Source organism: Podarcis bocagei, assembly GCF_964188305.1.
Source record: "Podarcis bocagei genome assembly, chromosome: 1".
NCBI lineage: Eukaryota > Metazoa > Chordata > Lepidosauria > Squamata > Lacertidae > Podarcis > Podarcis bocagei.
Window position 1 is genome coordinate 104084635 of NC_138125.1, and position 23802 is coordinate 104108436.

The 23802-nt window shown below is 42.0% G+C and overlaps 1 long non-coding RNA gene across 1 annotated transcript in view; it reads left to right on the forward strand.

Moving 5' to 3' along the window:
• The first annotated feature begins 961 nt into the window (after nt 1-961).
• The window catches only part of LOC308572175, a 55204-nt gene continuing 32363 nt past the window's right edge, over nt 962-23802 (forward strand). The window contains exons 1-3 of the long non-coding RNA XR_014001637.1: nt 962-1070; nt 3169-3530; nt 5131-5213. This is a non-coding gene — a long non-coding RNA (uncharacterized lncRNA). The remainder of the gene's footprint in view (nt 1071-3168; nt 3531-5130; nt 5214-23802) is intronic.

Below are 23802 nucleotides of genomic sequence, written 5' to 3' on the forward strand. Positions count from 1 at the left end.
GCTCTGTAGATTTTATGAAGGTCTTCACTCTGACGAAATGTGTTTTTCGCCCTGACTACAATGGAACAGGAATGTGGGTCTGTAATTCAGTATGAATCATAGAATTGTAGAGTTGAAAGGGACCCTGAGGGTCATCTAGTCCAACCCCCTACAATGCAGGAATAGGCAGCTGCCTCACATGGTGATCAAACCTGCAACCTTGGCATCATCAGCACCACGCTCTAACCAGCTGAGCTATCCAGGCATGTGAAGCACCAGTTGTTTGAGCTGGCCTTTCTATCAATTATGACTGTAGTTTGTGCAATCATTGTGACTTTTTTTAAAAAAAGGTACTATACACACAAAATTCAACCTGCATGTGGGCTTAGAGATTATTGATTAATGTATGTCCAGGTCCCTACAATCCTGCAACCTGCTACAATCCCTCTGACAGCTCTGTACGCCCCCACAGCTGATCACATGAGGACTGCAGAGCAGATGAACAGAATTAAAATAGACTATTCTCTCACATGCCAGATTACAGTATAGCATTCTCTTACAGGGAAAGAGGCACTTGCTTAGAGGCAGCAGAGCATTCCGGATCTATTTTATTTATTTATATATATGCCACCCTCACACTGAAATACCAGTGATGTAAAATATATAAAAAACACTGTAAAATATCAATAAAGCCATACATGCAAAATAAAGTGGGCAGGGGCCAGGATGGGGAATAAGCAGCATAGTAAGCAACGGGTCTAAAACCCAGAAATTTTTCGTTGTTTAGTCGTGTCCGGCTCTTCGTGACCCCATGGACCAGAGCAGGCCAGGCACTCCTGTCTTCCACTGCCTCCCGCAGTTTGGCCAAACTCATGCTGGTAGCTTCGAGAACCCTATCCAACCATCTCGTCCTCTGTTGTCTCCTTCTCCTTGTGCCCTCCATCTTTCCCAACATCAGGGTCTTTTCCAGGGCGTCTTCTCTTCTCTGCCAAGAAAATTCCATGGACAAAGACAATAAACCCAGAAATAGACCACAGCAAACCAAACGCCAGCAGCCTGAGCTGGAGCCCTGGAAGTGCTTGCTGAAATAAGTGAGTACTGCGATGTTTTCAACATCAACAATGAAAATGCTTTGGTGCAACCACAAAGGAGGCTTGGTTGTTTCCTTCAGCTAGTTCTCAATTGAAGGGACAAGGTGGGGCCGAAACTAGGCTTTCTGTCACCGAGGGCAAAGACCCAGTTTGACACCCCACCCCCCAGATGCATGTTTGTGTACATACACATACACCCCCCAACACATTTATTCATAAAGGGCATAAAAGTAGGCAATATATCATCTGAATACAAAGGAATCCTAAGAAGTACTATGACTGCATGGTCATTCATCATGATGCACATATGGTTTCCAGTCAACCCTCCATTCAGACACTGACCATCAGCAAGATGGTGGCCTTGTGTACCTTCAGATCATTTTACTATTACCATTTTACAGTAGAGTGAGCTTTACTTAACTCTGCTTATTTCAATGAGTCTATTTTGAGTATGGTTAACACCGGGTATCACCCATGATATATTTTAGATGGCATTTAACTGACATCATAGTTTCTGTTGATCATGTAACACTGAGATTGTGAATGATTGGGGAAGGTCACCTTAAATGGATGAAGTATGGTTACCCACAAGAATGCTATTAGCATTGCAATGCGGTGATGATGAAATTGCAAATCTCAGTTTTAAAGCTCTGTTTAATTCCTCTGTTGCACCCACCCAAAAAGAAAGGCAAGGAAAAGTGGGAAAGAAAGCCTTCACACTGAAATCAGTATAAGTATACCCCCAAAAGAACTGGTCTGGTTTCTTTGTAAATGAGCAGAATGATAGGACCAAGAGAGAGGCAAATTAACCTACAAGGAAACTGACAGCTTTATAACCCATGCCTCTGACTGAAATGTTCGGAAGTCTCCTGGCAATTGTCCCAGACATGCAGGTAGAACAGTGAGTTCGCTTATTATGTGAACTAAAACAATCTGGCTTTCCACAAATGCACCTTGGGCCCAGCTAAGTGTGAAGGTATAGAAGTGTGTGCCAAACCAAGGGAAAGACCTTATTTACCTGAAATGGTTTGCTATCAGGATTTGAGATCTAAATATGAAGAGGGCAAAGATGCCTTAAACCCTTACAGTTCTCATATATGTAGAAACATCTATGGTGGTATCCAGGAGGCAGCGAGTGTATCAAGTCTGAGATAGTTTGGTCCACCCTGATTGATGTGAAGAACAGCATATTGATGACAGAGATGGTAAAATACACGGCGTAATTCTAACATGATCTTCCATCCTTCCTTTTTGCCGCTCTCTCAGTGTCAAAGAGAGGAGGACAGCTCTTTTGCCTCTCACTTGGATGGTGGGCAAAAGTCTGGAGCTGGCCTTCAAAATTTGTTCCCTCACCCCAAGTATAAATTATCAGTTGGATCCAAACTTAGTAATACTTACCAAGTGGGCTGATTGAAATCTTCTGAACTTATCCTGATTATTTGAAGTCACATTGATATCATTGTGTCTAATCTGGCTATGGTAGGAAGACAAAACCCAACCATATATATCTAGAGACAGCCACAATACAGGCTTATGCACAGCTTCCCTCCAGCAACTTCAGTAAGTAAATCTCTTCTTAAATGAATAAATGGGGCCTGTCAGGTCAAACGTTCAGAAAGGTATTGGACTGAGTAGTAATTACAAACCAGAGATATGTTAAATCACCAAAGAATAATTTATTTCCCTAGCAAAATATACCTAGAAGTTTATGGGCTGTGGGGTCATTGTTTCACACCTTCCTTCCAGCTTCTATAATAAATTCTAGTGAAAAATCTACTACTGAGATGTGGAATTTGAAAGTTATCTTCCTGAACATTCCATGTACTTCCTTTTTTCATCCCTCTGGAAAGAAAGGCGGGCCTCTTTTCTTACTGAGAGGCACAGAAGCCATGTCACTTTGTGATATCTTCATAGTTTTTACTGGGAGGTTTTCAGCGTTTTTCTTCGTAGATGCTTTTCTTCATTCCCAGTGTATCATCCTGCTTGATAGCAGCCCTTTGCCGTGTGCTTCTTTTAAGAGCTGGTTGTGGTGGGGGGGGGGAAGAAAAGACAAATAAAAAAGGGAAATAGTTCAACACATTGTTCAACGATCTTTTAGATTTCACTGAGCAGATGACATGAGTGACAGAAATGGAGAGTGCAGCTTATGAAGGCCTGGCATATAGCAAGCCTGCAGGAAAGGTAAGCACAGCTATCAAACACATTTTGTATAAGTGCTTCTCCGGCTGGAATGATTTTTGAAGTTTTTTAGGCCTGCAGGTTAATGTCCCAGGAACATGTCGATGCGGCTGAGAGGCAAGACCATGAACCTGGAAGATAGAGACGGACAGGTTCTCTGGGGAGTGGAGATGAAGCTAAGCAGGTTAAGAGCCTCACCTGTCACAGGCGAACTACCTTCACAAGAAAGCGGATGTTGAACAAAGACAGGGATCCGCTGACAAGAATTTCCAAATGTGCAAGGTAAACAAAACAGAAGGAGAGGGCAGAGCGGGGGAGAGGGAAACTCTGGTTTGTAACCCAAGTAGAAAATATTCACCATAAATAGCAGCTCACTTGTAGCAAGACTATATTAAGGCTTGACAAATTCACCTGTCTAGGGCCTCACACACAGCTGATTTATATGACTGGGCAGGTGGAAAAGTGCTGAGCCCTTTTTTTTTCTTTTTGGCAAAGGAAGTGCAGTTGTTAGTGGAGCAATGCAGAAGAAATGCCATCTCCGACACTGAGACTGAGCGAAGAATGGAAGAGTTCTACAAATTAGCATTCCCAGATGATGGCATTAAAGTTGCTTAATGCAAAAATCTTGTCCTTTAGATAGTGTACCCGGTACTGATGTACTGATGGATTTAGTTTATTTAGGGCCTCATCATTTTTAGAAAACAGTGCTTTTCTTTTCTCCTTTAAAATGGCTGGGATACCCTTCTTACAGAGGCAGGTGAATGAGTATTGAAATAATCATAATGATGATTATAATATAATATAATGGTTGTTGTTCCTCCTCCTGCCATATGCATCGGTAATGTATATGGTCACACCCACACCATACATTCAAAGCACATTGAAAGCAGATGGCTTCCACCAACGAATCCTGGGAACTGTAGTTTGTTAAAGGTACAAACCCTGGGAATGGTAGCTGTGTAAGGGGAGAGCTACAGTTCCCTGGGTCCATTTGGGGAAAGTCATGTGTATGCTTTAATTGAATGGTGTTGATCTCACCAAAGAGTACAAAGGGAGGGATGATCAGTTCTGGCAGGCCAGTCCAATTGTAGCAAACAAAGCCACCTGAGGTTTCAGTCATGTCATATAAGATTTCCATCCAAGATTCCAGGAATGGAATTAGGATAAGTTGTGTTTGAAAGATATTTTCTCTTCACATGGCATGACTCTTCTAACACTCTGCTGAAGCTGGGATAACAGGGAAATGGAGGCTGATAGCAAAGGCCTCATGGGATTTCCTTGGGAATCTTAAAATGAGACATTTGCTCATTGCTTTTTTCCTAATAAGGTAACTCCTGTCTGGAGCTGCAGCCATCCCATTAAGCCAATCACACTCTAATATGCCAAGCTGAACTCAGTAGCCTAAACTGTATTTTATTTTTGTGGCTTATGTGATTCTGCTAGGTAAGCAAGCAAGGTTGTTTCGATTATGGGTGTTACATTTTGTTTCAAATTGTGTATGTTTGTGTGTGCATGTTTTACCTGTTAAGTGAAACGGTCAACAGTATCAGCAGGATAAAAAGTTATTTTGTCTCTGACTCATACAGCAGAACTGACAAGCAGACAAACAGAAAATACTTTTGTTGATGTCAGATTGATACTGAAAGATTGTCAGCTACTTTTGTTAGCGTAGGATAGATATCGAAAGGTTGTCGACTTCCATTTAGGCACCCTGGTCTTGGAGAAGGTGTATTTACTATATATGTATGGCCTGAGCCATCAGGGTGAGTAAAAAAAAAGTGAACAAATAAAAATACCTACAATACAGAACAGAATATTCTATAATATCATGTTACTAAGTTGTTCAAATGTCCCTATCTTTTGTTACTTTCTCTTGATGCAGATATATTTCCTAGATCAGCATATAAGATGTCTCTCCCAAATGCCTTGGTAAATGTCCAAAATCCCAGGGAGGAGGGTGGAATGGTAAGAGAAAATAATATATTGTGGGAGGACAAAGATTGATATATGGATGCGGGGGACTGAACCCCTTCATCAACTATTACGAATCAAGTCCAAACCTTCCAAAATTTCATGCCCAACTTGTAATGGGCTCACCAGAAACCAAAACTCTCCACCATCAGACATGCAACCCTTCAATAAATCCCCCACTTTCATCCAAAACTTAACACTGCTCAATCATTTGAACTAAAAGCTTTGGAAACTCTTTTTTTAAGGGGGGGGCACTCTTCTTAATGGCAGTGGGTACTATATATACACAAGTGGCCAGGCCATAAAATGAGGCATGTGCTGAATCGCTGCACAGGGACACTCCTACTTTGTGACAGTAAGTTTGTGGGAAGGAAGGGGAGGGGAGCTGCCCCAGACAAGCTTCCTTGGAAAGTCCCTCAGCTTTCTCTGAGAAAGCTCAGAAAGTCCAAGCTTAATTATGAGGCGAGTGAGGGGAAAATTTCTCAGCGCTGGTCAGGACTTCCTTTTTTGCTGACTTAATCCTGAGTTCTGAAGGACTAGCCCCCAAAGAGAGATCTGACTACACTTCCCCAAAGTGCAGAGGCTTGAATTCTGATGAATCGGCAGTTTGAAGCATTGTATAACTCTGTGGTTATGTCCTTGTTGTGTGGAGAACCACTAAGAAAGTCTCTCTCTGCACCTTTGCTGTCTGAATGTGGGCCTCTAAATCAGCTTATAGTCACAGCACAAATAATGAAAAATGTGGAGAAGAGAAGGGGCTTTCTCCAAGTACTTTCCAGCTGTTGATGACAGGAGCACAGTCAGACCTATGAACAGCTGAAGTGGATTTCATCATTTTATTGTATCCTGATAGCCCCTTTTCCTTCTTTTAACTCCTGTAGTTCAAGAGAGTCCGTCCCTGCAGTTTGCATAAGTTTGCGATATTTTCCATTTTTTTGCCAAGGGCATAGCTGTAGCTGAGTGACTTTGTAAAGAATGGTCATTCACCCATCATTCTATTTAGCAGAATCACTCAACAGCATTAAAATGCTGAAGGCATTTTAACTGGTGTGGATATGTTGCTCTTCCTGGGCAGCTTTCATGATCCTGTTAGCTGGCAAGCCTCTTGGTGGGTTGTCTAAAAGGACACTTCTGGAGGAAATTTGTTTTATAAGTAAAAGATGTCTGAAACAGCATAATTATATGGAATGTTCCTTGTAACTCCCATTCTTTATGTGTCTAATCAGATTTCATTAGCTGGCTTGTCAGCCGAGGGGGTGGGGCCGGCGGTTCAGAATCGATGCAATGCACATTTCGCAAAGTTTTGAAATATATGTTTGATTTTTGCAGCAACTATGGCAAAGGATGTTGCAAGGAGTTGCAAGGGAGATGTTTCCTAGAATTTGACCTTGTTCATGTCAGTAGGGTAAATGGATTGGCTGATATGCCAGATGAAAACATGTCCAATGGGATCTAGACTGCTAACAGCTGACAAAGAATCAGTAACCACCTGCCTCTTTCTTAGTGGTGCTTTATTAAAAATAATGTTTACTGGTGATGGTGGTAGCCGCAGTATGGGATGGGGGATGTATAGCCTCAGGCAGTTACTGGATGAACTGCTGCAATGTCACAGTAAGCTTAAGGAGCCATTCTGCCATTGGCTCAGCTCTTTTGACCCTAGAGAGCAAGTAGGAATGCAAAAGCCTCAGGAACACGAGGCAGAGCCAGAGCAGCCTAGAACAGGAAGCTGTTGTTCAACATCTGGGGGCGAACATGGGCTCTGACCTGCTGTCAAACTGCTACTCATGGCTTTGGGATCTGGGTGTGGAAATGAGCCCCTTTGGAGTTAGACTGACCCACACACCAAGGGACTGGGGGGGGGTATAGTGAGGCAGGAAGACAGATGGTCTATGTCTCCTTTGTATAAATTTATTTTTAAAAAACTTGTTCTGGTGTGCTTCCTCATTATTATTTTTTAAAATCTACATGACATTCTTACTTTAAAAAATTACTACTTACATGGTTATTAGACATGGTTATGAGGTGATCTGAGGGCAGGGGCGGAGGAAGGGGGGGTGCGGTAGGTGTGGACCGCCCCGGGTGTCACTGAGGGAGGTGACAAAATGCCAGGCGGCACTCACCGCGGGGCCTGCAGCACTCTCGAGCCACGTGTCACTCCTGGGAGAGATGCAGTGGCTAGGGCACACGCATGCTCTGTGCTGCCCAAATGGTCCTCCCATTGCCTCCCCCCCCCAGCCGTAGGACGGCTGAGTGGGAGGAGGCAGGCAGACTCGGGGAGCCCTGAGGTTCACCCTGCCCCTGTGGGCGGCTCACCCCATCCCTGGGCACGCCACCCCAGGTTCCTGAGTGGCCTCCTCCGCCACTGTCTGAGGACTGCCTTTTAAAATAAATTTTCACATTATTTTATCAACCACCACCACCAGTAAGACCTGTTCCAAGTGACTAGAAATGCCCCTGAAAGTTATGTTATGACATGTCAACCCGCTAGGGACCTTATGCGGAAAAGAGGTGGCCCCATCCCTAATCAGGTATACTTCGCTCAACACCTGAAAAGGTGCAACCAATGGGTCAGGTTCAAACGCCCGTAGGCTGAGGAAAGGTCACAAGGCAGCTTCTGCATTATATAGCATTTCTGCACGGTCTATAGTACGTGTTGTAGATTGCCTTTCCACTGAATCTTAATAATAAAAAACCGGCCTCAGTTAACCAAGTGACATGTTTCTCTATTCCAGGAATAAATGTAGCCATCCTCTCTTCATTCTATTTTAGTTTTTAAAACAACTTTGATCACAGAAATCATCCAATTCCATCAGTGGTATGTTGCTGGTGATAAGACAATCTCTTCTGTATAACCATGAACACGTTATAGGAGATACATTTCCCCGTTGAATTATAAAATTCATCACATCCTGTAGCCGGTTTCTTTTTTTGCTTTCACTGCATGGCCATAGAGGAACTGCCTAGAATATCAGCAAAAGCACCTGTTGTCTATGAAAAGCTATATGGGGATATTGAACTATAAAGCTCAAGGAGGTTAATAAATTAACAACCAATTCCACCAGGGCACATTTCACTCACACAATATGTGGCTCTAAGGCTGCACATGTCCCCTGCCTAATTTTATGCAGCACTTCAGAAACTGTAGGACCAGCTTTGCCCTCTGGTCCATCTCTGGGGGAATCACTCTCTTCCCTGTCATATTTGTAGGTACCAGAGAGAAATGGGGTGAGAAAGAGATGCCATCCTGCAAATACTGCAATACACTTTTGGTTCTGGTCCCACCCACTGCCACTATGTGGTACCCAACATATTCCCCTTGAGGAAATGTGGATTTTGATAAAGAAGAATGTTCTCCATTCGTGGTTTAGAAGATTGAATTTTGGAGTTATTTGGCTCAATATATGAGACTGTGGAATAAATATTTATCAGCTTAATACTGGTATTAGCAATAGGAAGGAATTTCTCTGTTTGTGAGGAGGCCCAAGCTCCAATGACCCTCATTCCTGCTCATAAGAAAGGCTTGCTCAGTTCTGAATTCTGAACTGGGTTCTGATAAAAAGGAGCCAGGTTATTTTCCTATTTCATTTGGAAAAATAACCAGGTTCTGCCAAGTCCAAGTCCAAGCTGAGCCAAGGGGAGACCAGCCATTACTAGTACCGTTGATTTGAATTAGCCTTGATTTGATTGAATCAGCAGAAACATGTTCAACTGGAATGAGACTAGATGCAAGGCATCGTTTTCTAAACTCTGCTGTTCTTATCCATGCTCCTCTGACACTTTCTCCTTTAATTAGTCTAAGGTAACCTAGCGTATTGGAGTTGGCCATGGAACAATTGGTTGTTGAACTTCTAGTACCATTGAGTCATGGGGTAGCCTTGAGGTACCCTTAACGTTTTTTCAATTCATTTCTAGTTTCATTGAATGCAGATTCCCAGGCACACAGATGGAACCAGAATTTGTGACTCAGTCCTTCCATCCTTGAAAATGCCAAGCATGACTACATTCCTAGATCACTGAGAATGATGTGATGATTACAGTGCACATCATTTATCCAAATAGCCTAGAGGGCCATTGGAATAATCAGAAGCTCAGATAAACAGCCATGCTATTTACAAGGGTTTGCCATGAGTCAGGCCACATAGCTGGGGGTAGAGGGGTGTAAAGAGGCAACACAGACACTTTCCTGCAAAAATAAGATATATTCTAGATTTCCCCCCTGCATTTTTATATGCAGGACCAAAATTTTATATTTCTGATTTTTCTCCATATGCTATCTTGCATTATTAAGAAAATGAATACTTTAATTCTATAATTTCTATAGGATTATTATAGAACTATTTCTATAATTGGTGCATATATGTGTATACATCACTTGATTACTCCATTCTTTTATTATACACCTGGTGATTGGCAGTTGAAGTTACAAGAAGCAAAATTAAAGTCCTGTGCTCACATTTTATCTACAAGGGTCCATTCACACATTCAGCATATTGCGACACAAGCTTGGCCATGATTCTCCATACCATGGCACCCCTCAGGTTGGATTAGCTCTGTTGGTTAGAGCATGGTGCTGATAACGTCAAGTTCATGGGTTCGAGCCCCAATTGGGTCAACTGCATATTCCTGCATTGCAGAGGCCTGGGCTAAATGATCCTCAAACTCTCTTCCAACTCATCTATTCTAGATTCATGGATTACTGCAGTGCATTGTACATGGGGCTGTCCTTGAAGACTGACTGGAAATGGCAGTTTGTATAGAATGCAGATGTTACACAACTTACTAGGCTGGGTGTTGAGATTATATCTCACATGTGCTTAAAGAACAGCACCGGCTCATGGTGTTTCTGTGAGCACAATTGAAGATTGTAACATGGGACTTGGGGCATAGCTTCTGAAGAAATGTCTGCATTCACATCAGTCTACCTGTGTGCTAAAACTGTTGTCACAGAAACTTCTCTGGGTGTCTCCTCACCCAGAGAAGAGTTATGGGTGCATAACTACAGAGGGTCTTCCCTGTTGTGACGCCCTATTTGTGGAACTCCCTCTCCAGGAAGCATATGCCAGGAAGGCCCTTTAAAATTCCCACCTGAAGGGGAATTTTACTGCTGCTTTATCTTCCTGTTTTTATGAATTTCTTGGCTTTTTATTGTATTTTTACCCTTTTTAACATCTGTAAACAATGCTGATAATGAGCATCAGGATAACGAATCCCCTAATAAATATTTATAAAGTGATGAACCCGCAGTGTGAATCAGTCTAGAGGCTTCAGATAACCATAGTTCAGAAAACCTGGTTCATGTTGTAGCTACTCCTATACACATGCTAGCTATTCTTAGCATTTTTAGAGCAGAATGACTTAATCTATTCTCAATTCCACATCTTCTCACTATGTGTTTCCCCAATGATTTACTCGTTAAACTGCTGCACTCTTGTATTTAATGTGCAAGGCTTTGAGGGGATACGGAATTAGCTGTTTCTCTCTGTTTTGCAAAGTTGCATTGTGCATATGGCAACATCATTTGGTAGCATCACTGAAAACTGCCTACTTCCCGGACAAGCACACTGAATCTAGTTTTCCTCCAATTTCCATCTATCACCCTGTGAAAGCTAGCGCAACAGACTGAAAATAGCTTCTCAGCAACTTCAAGTAGAGATTATCTGTGGTGTGTCGGGGAAGTGGGATGCTACTCAAACATGTGATTTTCCTTTTGAATGGTTTGACGACCGGGTTGTACCATGGGATAGCTTGCAGGATGACTGGCACAGATATTGTCACCTGAGGTTAGATTACTCAATCTGTAATTAATACAAGCAGTGGCCAAGCTGACCCCATAATATCTGAATAGGCTCAACGGGGCTATTCTCAAGTAAGTGGCATGATAATTGCAGCCCAATATCCTGATCTTATGCACAGATGGCACTCCTGAATGAGTGGACTTCCCTGTTCACTTCAGTGGAGGAGATGAAACAACCACCCATCCTTTTGCATATGCAGAGTTTTCCCTTTTCTGTTTAAATTAATGGGAAAGTCATTGAAGGCAGGGAGAATTGTGTGGATGGTTGGGTCAGGATCTTATATTCATGAGATCTGCAATTCAGTTCAGCCAGAATGTACTTAACTGAAGCCAGTTTAGTTCTATTAGACTCTTGCTCAGTTGGTTTGTAGATCAGATTTTTTTAAAAATGTGTCCTTAATCTGGAAAATGTTCTATTTCCTAGGGGGTCCAGGAAACTTCTCTAGCATTTTGGTATAGAGCTTTTTTGCTTCCAGAGCCCCCTAAGTCTTCAGTGTGTTCCTAATTTATATGGCAATGCTCCAACTGTTTTACCAGCACCAAGCTCTTTTAATAGCATCAAGCACTGGTGTCTCGGCTCTGGAGCAAACAGAATAGTTTGGGTGTGCTTTTGTCTTTGGTGAATGATTTTCTGTTGCGTGGTTATTTGTAATAATGGGCATTCATTATCAAGAGAGAGTCCTTTGCTCAGGAGTCATCATGGGGCATGCTGCAAATGAATCTTGACACGACTTTGCATTTGTGTATTAGGGGCTCATAATGTGCATTTATTTGTGTAATGCAGAATGCAGTTTTTAAAAAACATCAAAGTGCAGATCATACATAGCAGATGCTTCTAAAATATCACATCTTGGCCAATTCTTCTGCGGTCCCCCCCCCCCCAACTTCCAAATATCTTGGTGCACATTTAAAAGGAATAACCTGCCATATTTTATTTAAAACCATAGCCAAGTTTGAACTTACAGAAGCACAAAGAGGAATGGAATGCTCTTTTTATTTTTTTAAAACAAATAATTCCTGTAACTTTAAATGCTGTAATAGTTTTTATTGTTTTGTTTAAGAAAAAACTATGAAAAATACACTGCTTGAGGTTCCGCCTGGATCAGATTGCTCCTGTGTTATTATACAATGCAGAGTTTATTGTTGCATAAATTCAAGATTGAGTAGTACATATGGTATGCTTGGTTATGTCATTCTGTATGAAATCTGCAATGCGTCCTATACATGCTTACTCAGAAGTAAGTCTTACTGTATTCAGTGGTGTTTATACCTGGATGAATATGTCCAGAATTTCTGTTTGAATTGTTCTGATTTAACAGGATCTTTTTGATACTGCTGAGGGCAGGCATATTTCTTGCCCACATTGTTATTCTGTTCGTATTCAAAAAACTGTTTAACCTTGTTCTTTTAGCAGTGCTTGGTAATATCTTGCAATACAGAAAGTTCAAAATAATGTATGAGAAGTCATTACTTTTCTCTGTAGTAGAGCATTGTGCGATGCAGAGACCTGAAAATATGATTTCAAGCAACCAGGTAAATAAAATTCACATGACCATTATAGCCTTAAACTGTTTTCATGGAATGTCTGTATTTGATTACATTTTGTGAGAGTGAGTTGAGGGTCTGTGCGAAGTAAAACTGAGCATTTTAAAGAAACCTATATTCCTTAAAGTTGCCTCTATAGTTATAGAGGGAAAAAGCAGAAAATTGTTCAGTGTATTGTAAAAGGTGGGTGGGTTTCATGGTGATATTAGGAGGGGGAAATAGTTAATTTGATTAGCAAAGACAAGAAATATTATGGAAAAGTTTACTGTATAGAATACAGAATGAACCATAATATTCCTATATTTGTATATATGCTGGTAACATTTAATAAGGGCCATGAAATCCCAATCAGTTGCCTTATAAATATTACCTAATGTATTGTAATACATATTATTATTATTATGTCTCTTTTTGCCATTGGTTCTGTGCATGATAATATAATAAATGTGCCGGTGTGTTTCCTCCTTGCTTTCTTTCCCTTTCCTTCCCCTCTCCATGCTTCTAAAGCCCTGCACTTCAGTGTATTTTATTTATTCAGAGTACAGCTCTTGGCCTGCTTAACCAATCAGAGAGGCTTTAAGGGCCCAGGACTAGCCATAGTGCTGAGCTCCAAATGTGATTCCAACCCTGACAGGAGGATTATAGGAAACAGATGACTTACGCTTCTAATTTGTGGCCTTAAATTGCAAACAGAATTTCAGGAGTCGAGCAGAGTAATAAATGGCAATAGAGAAAGCCACACACAGCCAAATCAGTATGTGGTGGTTGTAGGTTAAACTAAATAGGAAGAGACAGGTTATGATGGTTTAGTGTATTACAGAGAAGAAAGTCTTAAATTACTAGTGCTGAGAGGTATTGCACTATAGCAGACAGTATTCCATTGTATAGTCTGCAGATAGCATGAGCAGAACAATAAAAAGGCAGGTTTAGCAGAAAACCTGTTGCTGGACAAATCTTTCCCCTTACCTAGAAAAGAAAAGCTGTGTTTTATGTTTGCTTTGACCTTAACTATATGTTGGCCTCTTAACATCTGTTTTCTACTGTTGCCGTTTTTCACACCAAATTAACTGTCAGGGAGTCAGATAAAATAAGTTTTAAATACTTCCAAATTATTATTTGTTTTATTTTCCACGATGGCCAATAATACTGCCCCCCATTTTTCCTCTTTATCTCAAACTGTATGAAAAAAATAATCAACAAACTTACACCAGATTTCTTTCTGATAGAAGGCATAATGCCATTGTGATTCTAGCACTCTGACATAACATTGCAGGAGATGAATCCTGGTATACTCCATATTGCTGGAAGATAGTGTAGTTACAGTAATTCATTGTTTGCTAACTAGGACAGTTTCTGGATGATTCCCCCCCCCCCAAAAAAAAACCAACAACAACAAACAAAAACAACCCACCACAAAATGTTTCAGGAAATTTTAAAAAAGGGAATTTGCAAATTTCTTTTTTAAAATGTTATTTATGATTTTCATTTATAACAAATATACATTTCAGCAACACACACACACACAATTCTTATATACCAATCTTTGACTTCCTCCCCCCTCTTTTTGTGGCTCTATAAATTTGTTTGCTTTCTTTACCCCTGCATATCCCAATTAACTCTATTTATTCTTTTTCTCATCTATTTCCTATACAATTTAGAAACTGAAAGTTTTTTACAATACAGTGGTACCTCGGGTTAAGTGCTTAATTCGTTCTGGAGGTCCATTCTTAACCTGAAACTGTTCTTAACCTAAAGCACCACTTTAGCTAATGGGGCCTCCCACTGCCGCCGTGCCACTGCTGCGCGATTTCTGTTCTCATCCTGAAGCAAAGTTCTTAACCCGAGGTACTATTTCTGGGTTAGCGGAGTCTGTAACCTGAAGCATATGTAACCTGAAGCATATGCAACCCGAGGTACCACTGTAATCCTGCTAATGTCTTAATTTGTTCATAAATATTCAATAAACAATTTCCATTCCTTAGTAAATGTTTTGTTGTCTTGATTTCTTATTCTTCCGATAAGTTTTGCCATTTCTGTATATTCCATTAATTTCTGTAGCCATTCTTCTCTCATTGGGACTTTGTCTTCTTTCCATTTTGCGGCAAATATCATTCTTGCAGCGGTAGTTGCAGGGAATTCGCAAATTTCATGATCTAACAGGACCAAAGTGATTCTTTTTCATGGGTGTTTCCAGATTGGGTCAGGGCTTCTCATGCATAGCAGTCCCCCCCCCCCCAGGGTCTGCACTATATTGTTGGTTTCAAAATGCCTGCCCTCCCAATTTATCTGAATTTATGCCTTCAGGGGGAAAATCCAGTAATACAGACATGCTACCAATGACCTGTTTCTGATTATATCAACAACCTAGTTGCAAATTAAGCTCCTCTCTGGAAGCACCCCAGAACTACTGGATCACATGGTTTTCTTTGAGCATCGAATTTGGGCAGCCCAGTTTCGCGCCACTTCATTAGCTAGAGCTTGCAGTGAAGTGCATCACAGCCAACAAAAGGGGTCTTTATTTCTATTGCCAACATTTATATTCTTCCCCTTCAATGTCAGTTGGCATTTCCAGGGTGGCAAAGGGAGATGAGGAGCAACAAGAGCAGGAAGTGATCAGTTTGACTTTTCCTACAGAGGCACTTAAATTACAGAGGCTGCAGTTCTATACCTACTGACATGGGATTAAGCCTCATTAAGGAAAGGGGAGTTTACTTCTGAGTAGACATGTACAGGATTGTGCAGTTACAGGATCAGTCCTTTGTTTATTTACTCAGAAGTATGTCCTCTTGGATATAATGTACCTGACTTCTCAGTAAATGTGCCTACGACTGCAGACGTGGCTCTTTACTCAGTGTTAATGCTGATTTCACACAAGCCTTCTGCAATAGTAAAAAGATTTAGCAACAGTGAAGTCTGCCTTAGGTCCACAATTTACAGGTGTGATAGTCCCTCCCCCTTCACTACAGCAGTTACACACTTTTGTGTTTGCAATCTCTTAGGAAGGAGAGGAGAAATACCAACCCCAAATACTAATGAGCTACTGAGTTGCTGTCTAATGATTTCTAATAAAGAGATAATTGTCTTGAAAAAGACAAATGTTCAAAATACAATGATAAGGTTGGTGGGTGGAGAGAACAATTCTTTGCTTCAAAGCAATGCTTGAATATATTGTGGCATATAAGGCTTAAAGATGCGTATATTTAATCCTCGAGCCATGTAATGGCATTTTCTTGGTCAGATAATTCATCATGTTAAAAACTTTAGTCATTGGAAGCGCTGTGTTTTATTTCAAGCATCAAAGCCCACTTACATCAGAATGAACGAAAAGTGTTGTCATTGCCAAATGGTTATTGTTTTAAGCAGGTCTGTTGATTATCATTGGAAATGACTTGCTAAATACATTTTGATTAATCGCTTGCAAAAATTATGCTTGTTAGAGCTGCTTTCTATTCTGTTCTCAGCGTAGGTTATATAGCTTGCTTCCTTTACAACTGGGATGCGTAAGCCACCCATCCCCCGCTCTTTAAAGTTACCTGGTGAGAAAGGAAAACAAATCTTAGTCTAAAGCTTTTGTCTAAAAACCCTGGTTCCCTTTTTAAACACACACACACAATTATTGTCTGTGCCATACAGGAAAGAATGGAGCCTATATATCAGACCTGGACATTTTCCGACAGGAGATGGCTTTTGTTTTTGCACCCTGTCAACACCGATCACCTAATTAAATCTGATATCTCTGGCTGCCACAAAATAATTTGTTAATAGTTCTTTGGGAATTTACTTAATGAGTTTAGATGTCTTTTGTATGTTACATGTGGGGGCATTTTGGAAAATGGAGCTGAGCGGGGGAAATGGGGGCAAAGCAAAGAGGAGTTCAAAACAAAACAACCCCCCCCCCTCTCCACCACCCTCCTGATACAACCAAGCCAGACGCGGTAGGTGTAGTTTGAACACATATGCTTGTGGACTGTAGTCATTCATTAGCAGAGAACAGAAAGCAGTTCTGAAAACAACACACAAAAACCTTCCCTATCAAATCCAGCCGTGGACATCTGTCAGGGATTCCACTGCTACACCTTGATCAAGCCGAGACGGTGGCACCATTTTCTTTAACAAACACCAGAAGCCTTCCTTGAGCCTTTATTTTAACATTTTCTCAGGGGTTAGATTCCCTTTCTTCTCCTGCTCTGTGGAGAGTAAAAGGAGCTTGTTAACTTGCTTAGATATTTTGACTGCTGATGCACTCCGGCCACTTGCCTGTGGTAACAGTGTCAAAGCGTTACTGGGGATAATTGCTATATTTGCAGTCCGATGAGTGCCTGGACTTGGCTGCATGTGCAAGCGGCTAAAACAGAAAAAGGGCAAAGCCTTCCATGCTTTCCCAGTGCATCGTTCGTGTGAACAAATGTCAAATTAATTCAAACTTTGAGCGGGGAAAAGAAGGTGGGAGGTTATAAAGAAGAACTTCAAAGTATAGTCCAGGGGTCTGCAACCCGCGGCTCCGGAACCGCATGTGGCTCTTTTACACCTTTGCCGCGGCTCTGGGGCGTATACTAGCGAGGGGAGGAGGCGCATTGTGCGCCCCGACACTCCCCACTGTGGCGGGCGCTGTACTGGCTGTGACGTCGCATGGGGGCGGTGCGTGCATTAGTCACGCACCGTCCTGACGTCACCTTCCCGTCCGCTGTCAGATCGGACATTAAGGTAAGAAACAATATATGCAGTGTTATATTTGTTTTAAATGTCGCAGTGGTTTTGCGGCTCCCAGGTTTTTTTCCTTCGGAAACGGGTCCAAGTGGCTCTTTTTGTCTTAAAGGTTGCAGACCCCTGGTATAGTCCATACCTCAACCTGCATTGCTTAAGGATTGGCCAAAATACAGATCTATTTTGTTGGGTTGATGGCAGTGTTTTATAGGCCTATCTAGAATGGCAATACTACTTTTAACCGACATGCCCCACACCCCATAGATCCTGGGAAATGAGGTCTGGTGAACTTTTTGTTACCGATTCCATGCTGCAGCTCCCATTACTCTTGGGGAGGGGGGCAGGGAGGGAATGCCTATTAAACTAGTTTAACCCTGTAATAGAGATAAGGCCTACATATGAGGAACAAGTCTGTGGAAGAAGATAGAAGGGTTTTCTCAATCAGTGGGCTGTAGACTGAGGGCAGAATGAGCTAGAACAGACCTGTCCAGCTTACGACCTACTCATATAAATGGAGTTCACCAGCCATGCATTGTTTTTTCTTCTTCTTTCCCTGAGGACTATTGCAATCTTGCTGTCTTTCCGATCAACCAACTGCTGGCAGACGAACAGGAACTGGTGGGTCTGTGTTTCACTTGTGACTGATGGGTTCCAGAATCTGTGGCCAGTGCTTGAGCCAAGAGCGAAGGAACGTGCTATGGCATGATGTTTTCTGCTCATGTGCACCTTCGCGGCATTTTCTCTCCTCCTGCCCCGCCCAGGAAGGAAGGACTGAATGAGGAACCCAAAACCAAGAAGCTAACTCAGAGCAAACTGTCCTGATCAAACAGATATTCATGGAGGTGGAGCTTAAGAAGAAATGAAAGACTGTAGAGAGTTCTAGGCAGGAGAAATGTCCACCCTGCATTTAGTTGTGCCCAACTTCTTCTCCGTTGGAGGGGCTGGTACTTTATCTTTCCCCAGATGGCTCCTCCTTTTATGAAAAGATGGATAAAACCTCTTGGCAGTGTGAGACCAGGCCCTTAGTTTTTCTGTGCGCGACCGGTTGCAGCTTAGATGTCCGTAACAAAAAACAAAACCCAAACCCTCCTAGAATCTCTGGTAAACATTTCCTGTTGCTATACATGCCCAGCCCACAACAGTAGTCTTGGTGTGTGTTTGACAAAACACAGCTATTCCCATAATGTCACATTGTGCAATATAACATATTTTCTCTTCTCATAGAAGTGTGAGAAAAGTTGCCTAAGAAAGATGTCTGCGTTGGAGCAGTTTCTAGGCCTTCAGTAAAATCACATGACCCTCATTCTGGTCAAAGAATGTTTTCTTCCCATTGTTGTTGTTGTTGTTGTTTAAACTAGAACACCCAAGGTCCATCAACCTGACCCAAGTGCAAGATTGTGGCTCAGAGTCCTGGACGTGCACTTGCAATTAAGGAACAGCTTGCACTGAAGTACACACTCAGCCCAGCATTTTGTTTTTGATACCAGAAATGAGCTCACAATACCGACTTGCAAAAACCCGCACTGCGTTTTCTTTCCACATTTCTTGCTTTCAGGAGCCTAATTTAGATGAGGAAAGCCCTTTGTTGCTGCAGTTTTTAAACAACAGAGAGTGAGAGGAGTGAGAGTCACCCAGAGCATTCCTGGTAGATCCAAAGCTATCTTCTACCCAGACTTTTTCTATGGAACTTGGACACAAGGGTACAACTTTGAAACTCTATGAATTTGGACCTGGGGAGCTTTGAACCACCAAAGGGCCAAACCTTTGAGCTCATCACACCACATAAGCGATTAGAGAACTGGGCCAAAAGTTATTCATAACACCATCTCTCCATTTTAAACTTAGAACACATGCTGTAAAACATTTGAGCGCCCCTAATTAAGAAGTAACTAGAGAGTATTAAAAATATTAGTTACATTGTCAATTGTGTCACAAGTCATATACAGTATAGATTGCATCTGACAATTTTTTGATGGCCCTTCATTTAGTAAAGATGTGAATAATTTATAGATGCTCTTATGACATCCATTTTCCGAATGGAAATTGAGAATATAATGGAATTTAATGTTATTAATATGCAATAACAAATGGCAACTTAAGGAAAGATCGGTTATAAAATATACCTTCATGATAAGAATTGCATTCACGGCTTGCTGTGCAATTAATTTCTTTTTCTTTCTTCATCAGGAAAGCCAGAATGCATTTTTTTAAAGAATTCTGTTCAAAGAAGTCCATACTTTATAGCATGATGCTTGCGGATTATGTCACTATGAGCAATATATATAGACCCAATATGGCTATTGTAGTGCACCTATGCAGTTGCAGCAAGGAGTCTTATTTTACTTATTTAATCAGGATATTTATAAATCACCCTTCCCACGGTGATGTACAACAAACATGCACGTAACATAAAACAAGGATCGTTGTTTTTTTTAAAAAGTGAATATTTCAACATGGTTAACAAAGGCAATCTTACTTGTTTTATTAAGATACTGAAATATTTATTATTAATGTAAATCTCTCTCTTGGAACGTGAGGTGTGCCACCATATGACAGTAATGCCAACAAATGGCTATAGTTGCATGGGTGTGCATGTATAACATGTATATTGCATGACAGTTGGTTCAACTTATTTCAACCCTCATTAGGGACACCTTAGGCAGGTAAAGGAAAGGGTAGAGCTGTTGGAACTGTTAATAGTTTTCTATAGCTCATTTCCGAGTATGCTGGAGCTTCCTACAAAAGTACTCAAATGGAAAAGTCAGCTGCTGAGCAAACACTCGCCCCCCACCCCAGCCTTCCACATCCATGTGATATTTTTAAAATTATGCCCTTTTGAGGGGTCAAAAATTTGTGCTGGGTTTATCCCATTATCATTTTTCCCTGCTACACACAGAAGAAAAACCCAAATAGAACCAAGGGAGGGCTGCAGGCAATGACAAGGCATTAAAACATAATGGGCCCGATCTTTAGCTGGTGTAAATCAATGCAGCTCCAATGCTGTCAGTTGAGGATCCAGCTCAGGAGGTCAAATTGAGCATATGAGACCTCCTGACCTCCCCAAATAAATCTCTCCGAAGCCCTCTTCACCTTCTCTAGTCAGCTCAGAAACCCTGAGAGAGGGATTCAGTTTGCAACACTCTCCCCTGGAGGCAATTCCCCATTTCCTGTACTACAGCCCAATTTTTCTATCCTCCTGGGTGGTAAAGACAAGGAAGTATAGAATACAGCAATTTCACAGGAGCAGGAGTCGTAGCCAGGAAGCTCTCAGGGAAATGGATGCATCCTGCATTTTTACTGTTGCTCGTAGCAAAGGCTTCAGTGCGCTCCTTTTCTAATGCAAAGTGAAGTCTACTTTGTTTTTCCGCCTCCAGAAACCTTGTGAAGATGGCTGATGCAGGATGATGTGCATTTTACCTGGCAGCCAGGAGTGTTTGTTTAATACGGGATATTATTTTGAATCTGGCAAGATGCTGAATGCTAATGCACAGCATGCTAATGACTGCCCTCTGCTCTCACGGAAACCATTAGGTATAGAGGGACTTTCGACACATGGCTGAATAGACCTCAGAGCAATATGTCAGCTGCCATGAGGGGGAGAAAAGAAATCCAGCTGGGGTTTTGTAGCTCACTCTGTTATCCAGTAGAGATTCACCTCCATAACAATTAGAGTCCTGGTTATAGAGAATTGTCCACAGCCAGCCCTACCATTAAGCAAAGTGAAGTGGCTGCCTCAGGCAGTAGATGCTGTGCTGAAGGACAGGCCTGTATGTGTCATGGGGCCTGTCCTAGGCTCCCTAAGCTAGCCTGTTGCCCTCAGGTGGATGCTGACAGCGCTGTCCTCCTCCTATTTCAGTAATGTCCACCATTCCTACATGACGAATGCCAAACCTCCACCCATCATGGAAACAGTGTAGGGTAGGTGAGGGAACTTACTCAGTTTGGATGATGCGGGAGGGGAATCCTGAAGGAGCGTCTCCACCCCCATCGTTCAGCCCGGACACTGAGGTCCAGCACCGAGGGCATTTTGGCGGTTCCCTCCCTGCGAGAAGTGAGGTTACAGGGAATCAGGCAGAGGGCCTTCTCAGTGGTGGCGCCCCCCCCCCCGTGGAACACCCTCCCAACTTTTAGAAGACATCTGAAGGCAGTCCTGTTTAAGGAAGTTTTTAATGCTTAATGCTGTATTGTGTTTTTAATATTCGGTTGGAAGCCGCCCAGAGTGGCTGGGGAAACCCAGCCACATGGGTGGGGTGTTGTTGTTTAGTCGTTTAGTTGTGTCCGACTCTTCGTGACCCCATGGACCAGAGCACGCCAGGCACTTCTGTCTTCCACTGTCTCCCGCAGTTTGGTCAGACTCATGTTTGTAGCTTCTAGAACACTGTCCAACCATCTTGTCCTCTGTCGTCCCCTTCTCCTTGTGCCCTCAATCTTTCCAACATCAGGGTCTTTTCCAGGGAGTCTTCTCTTCTCATGAGGTGGTCAAAGCATTGGAGCCTCAGCTTCACAATCTGTCCTTCCAGTGAGCACTCAGGGCTAATTTCCTTAAGAATGGATATGTTTGATCTTCTTGCAGTCCATGGGACTCTCAGGAGTCTCCTCCAGCACCATAATTCAAAAGCATCAATTCTTCGGCGATCAGCCTTCTTTATGGTCCAGTTCTCACTTCCATACATCACTACTGGACATGGGTGGGGTTTAAATATATTATTATTATTATTATTATTATTATTATTATTATTATTATTATTATTATTATTATTATTATTTTACCTTACCCTAATGTGATCTTAGAATGCAACTTGAGAATGAGTGGGCAGGCAGGGACAAAGTGGGCTGGCTTGGGGCAGGCATGGTATTTTGTAGTCTACAAAAGTGTAGAGCCAGTGTGGTGTAATGGTTAAGAGCAGTACACTCGTGATCTGGGGAACCGGGTTCGATTCCCCGCTCTTCCACATGCAGCTGCTGGGTGACCTTGGCTAGTCACACTTCTCTCAAGTCTCTCAGCCTCACTCACCTCACAGAGTGTTTGTTGTGGGGGATGAAGGGAAAGAGAATGTTAGCCACTTTGAGACTCCTTCAGGTAGTGATAAAGTGGGATATCAAATCCAAATTCTTCAAATCCAAACTCTTCTACTTTGTAGTCTACAAGGCTCTGCCACCCCACTGGAGTATCATGTGTCACACGCTGACATGCCTCACTTATGTCCAGGGCTGGATGCAGTGCTGCATCCTGCACAAACTGTACACTAGGGCCTATAGATTTCAGTAGATGGAGTTGCGTCCCACACAAGTTCCTGTGTATGAAGGGAACACTGCAGCGCTCAACAGAATCCATTTGTCCCCTTCCTTCCCCCAAGCACCTCTCTCTGGGTATCTCTCATGTCGACCTCTCTTGCTGAGATCTTAAATTATCCTTATCCTTCTGAAAGCTATACTTTTTAATGGTGATCGTTTGCATTTTTACAACTGATTGAACCGAACAGAATACAGTTCTCAACAGCTATTAAGGGAAGTCCTTCTTTGCTTGGCAAATGCTTATTGAGTTGAGGAACAAAGCTGTGAGCCTATTATGTGAAACTGTAATGCGAAATCCATTGTTTGAAGGTTTACTGTTGTCCTTTCTCTTTTTTTCTCTCCCCCCCCTTTTTGCCTGAGCAGGATGTGAATATCTCTGGTGGATGGAGGTTAGCTAAGTAAGTCATGCATAGATGGAATTTATTAAGTTTGCACGGTAGTGACAGCTGTGAGTGGGAACAGTAACTCCAAGTGTGCCAAGGGCTTGAAGAGAAAGAATTTTCATATGTGTGTCTTAAAGGAAAACTGCAGCGTAATTACGAAAGCTGTCCTAACCACTGCATCCAATTACAGAGGGAATTCGCTAAATATGATTTTAAAATTGTAATAATTTGACAGAAGGCTGCCATTTTGAGTCTCAGGAGGCAGATTAGGACAGAGGAAAGTCAAGTTTCATTAAGAACCACTGGAAATCAGACAATTTAAGGTAAATTCATTTAATTAGAGATACATATAGCACTGTCTGTATAATCAAATAGCTGCTTTAAGAACTTTGTTAAAGGAACTAATGTGGCTTCTTTTGAATATGGAATTTCCCACGTAATACTTTTGAAATGTAGTCTTGTAGCAGAAATGTTTCCCCTCCTTAATATACTCTGCCTATCACGATGACAGTGACTCTGACAGGAATATCATTTTAAAGTATGTTTTCCTTTAGTAAAAGGATGGTTCTGTCCATGAGGTTTGATCCAACAAAACAGACAGATAAAGTTCATCTCCTACTTTAGGACGCTCTTAACCAGCCTACAAAGGCTTTTCCTCCAGCCTCTTGCTCTTCGCTGATGTAACTAAGAGCATGTACAGGTAGGAGACAAAGTGCCTTATGCTAGCGTGATTCTTCCTTTGACTTGTGCATATTTATTAGAATGTGCGTAGAATGTTTGCAACAGGGGGCGGGTCTGACAATAGCAATCTGAACTGAGAAGACCGCCAGGCAAAAGGCCACACACCACGATGAACATGGAT